The sequence below is a fragment of the Galeopterus variegatus genome, unplaced genomic scaffold (assembly GCF_000696425.1).
Source record: "Galeopterus variegatus unplaced genomic scaffold, G_variegatus-3.0.2 Scaffold59825, whole genome shotgun sequence".
In the NCBI taxonomy this organism is placed as follows: domain Eukaryota; kingdom Metazoa; phylum Chordata; class Mammalia; order Dermoptera; family Cynocephalidae; genus Galeopterus; species Galeopterus variegatus.
The window spans coordinates 1-2,686 of NW_007785936.1; the positions used below are offsets into that span (position 1 = coordinate 1).

The 2,686-nt window shown below is 43.2% G+C and overlaps 1 long non-coding RNA gene across 1 annotated transcript; it reads left to right on the forward strand.

Moving 5' to 3' along the window:
* Window positions 1-575: 575 nt before the first annotated feature.
* LOC103584475 lies at window positions 576-2,433 on the forward strand. Its single transcript, XR_549978.1, has 2 exons — window positions 576-693; window positions 1,577-2,433. It is a non-coding gene; the product is annotated as an uncharacterized LOC103584475 (long non-coding RNA).
* Window positions 2,434-2,686: the final 253 nt, after the last annotated feature.

A 2,686-nucleotide genomic window follows, 5' to 3' on the forward strand; every position in this document is an offset into this window, starting at 1 on the left:
GTGAGTCTTTTCATCAAACTGCACCCCATGCAATTGTATATTCCTGACCAGTCTCCTCTGAGTTGTACTTTGCTGATTGGGGTGCCGGTCAGCTGTACTTGCTGTGCCCCAGTGTTCCCCTGGTGGGCTCGTCTCCCCTACTGCCCGTGCTGCAAAAACTTCCCATGGGACAGGCTATATGCAGGTCCCTTGCGATGACTCACCGGCTTCTGAGTGGCTCCTTTTTTTCACTTGTTTTGGCTCCTCTCTCCTATGTGGGTCCACAGGAAACCTATTAGTGGTCTTGCTGGTCTGGGGGCTTGCTGGTCTTCTCCCCTGCTGCCTCCAGTACCTCCATCAGAGGCACAGCTGCAGTTTTTGCTGGCTCTTGCTCCATGCGTTCAGCAGTTCCAGCCTGGACGTGGCCGTGGCACAAAATGGTCGGAGTGGTTTTTCTTTCTCTCATCATGGCTTCTGCCACCTTCATGAACTCTGTAGGTCTCTCCTCTTCCCCCGAGCTCTAGTGGCCCCAGCTTGGCTGTTGTTGCTTTTTTGTAGTTGTAAATTGGTTGATTTGTGGGAGAGAGTGACACTGGAGACTGTCTATTCCATCGTCTTGACCAGAGACTGCCGTGGCTTGTTATTTTAAACCATGACAACATACCTGACATAAAAGCACTTTCTATCTGATCCATGATGACACTCACTGTCCAGGTATTGTGTAGATTCTTTACAAGTTAATTGTCTTTGGAGTATATTTGGAAACTATATTCACTATAATTTTTTAAACACAGGGCTCAGAAATATATTCTCAGAGTTAGTTCTTTAGACGTGGACTTTAAACTAAACCTTCTAATTAATATTCTGAGAGCCAAAGGCCATCTTGCAGGGGTTGTGTGGGATCTTTATGATGCTTCAGAGACTCACAGATAACTAACTGCTCACTCTAGGGCTGGGAAGGGCAGCTACTCAATCCAGGAAGGGACAGACTTTCTCCTCCAGGTAGGCTGCAAAGCCAGCAATGATCGTGGACTCTGGACACACCAGGAACGTTCAGCACTAATTTCTACACCCAGAATGGGAGGATTTGTCAGCAGATTTCCCTTTGGTCAGGTCATTCTTACTCATGGTGGTATTTTTACTTATGAATAGAATTCAGTAAAACTTGGAGAAAGTTTTCTGAGCTATTTAAAGTGTGTTTTAAGGGGTGGCTGGTTAGCTCAGTTGGTTAGAGCATTAGGCTGATAACACCAAGATCAAGGATTTGAATCCCAGTACTGGCCAGCCACCAAAAATAATCATAAAATGTGTTTTAACAGCATACGGGAGTGAGCATGGGGAGGCCCAGTCTCCTGTTTCTCACCAGTGTGCTCCGTTGCTCTAGACAAGGTTCTTAAGTCCTCTCTAACTGGCTTTGTAATCTATTTTCAACCCAATCAGGTTAAAAAGAAAAAAATTTTGATCCAGTATAGGCAAAGCCATAGGGATGGATCATGAGAGTGTTAAATCTGTGTGATTGAAAGAGTCACTGTTTTTATTGGGTTGGTATTGCTCCAGGGGTCATGCACTGAGTCCCTGTGATTTTTGTCGCCCTCAGCCCTGCATCTGGCCTGTGCAGGTCAGCACCTGGCTTGCGCCGAGTTTCTCCTGCAGTCTGGGCTGAAGGATTCCACAGACATAACGGGCACCTTGGCTCAGCAGCTCACCAAGAGGGCAGAGGTCCTTCAGGGCTTTGGCCACAGTGAGATGGCTTAAGGATGTTTCCAAAAGGAGACAATGAAGTGCATGGTAATTTATATCCTGCTATCTAAGTCGTTCACAGATTGAGTGAGACCAGCTGGGAGCCGGTGTTTTCCATCTCCTCTTCCTCCCTTCCCTCCTGTATACTCCCCTCCCACTGAGGATTTCTCAGTGATCTGGAGGCTCCTGGCTCCATGCCTGGCACATTGTAGAATCCTGAGCACAATCATCATCCCTCCATAGTCCATATTTTACTTTTTCTGCCCTTAAAGTGGAAATAGATAATGTTTATGGAGTCAGTCTCTGGAATCCTTAGAGGAGCTTATAACATGCATGAACATAATATAGTAAACAAACTTTTATAAGTATAGGAAATGTTTTATAATAAATATTGTGTGGTACAGCGATGATAATATAAAAAATATAATACAAATTGCTATTATCTTGAGCCATTAAATATAAGTGGCCTATTTAATTTCTTCCTTCATAGGCCTTTACTTGGCCATTATGATGGTCCAACTTCTGGTTTCATAGCGAGAAGGAAATACTTATACTCTGTTTACACAAACATTTGCAAGGAATTAATGAAAAGTTTTCTATGTTCTGAGCACTGTTAGTTAAGCTATAGAGTTTTAATCTTGAGATGTTTGGTCTTTTAATAGACAAATTCAGTATTGGCCCCCTACAGGTAATAAATACACCTTGAAAAGGCAACTGAGATATTTTTGAAATTTTTTCTGTTAACCTGAATTGAAGAATGGGGTTTTGTTCTTAAAACCCACAGGTTACATTCCCTGTCCCATCCTTTCCACCCACTGAAACCTTCATTACAGAATGAGACCCTCGACATAACTTCAAAAAATATTATAGCCTCTTGAGCAGATTAAAGATAGGATGTATCCTCAGGCATTTATTATTTTTATTTATTTTTTTCCTTTTTGTCTTTTTCCGTGTCCGGCAACGGATC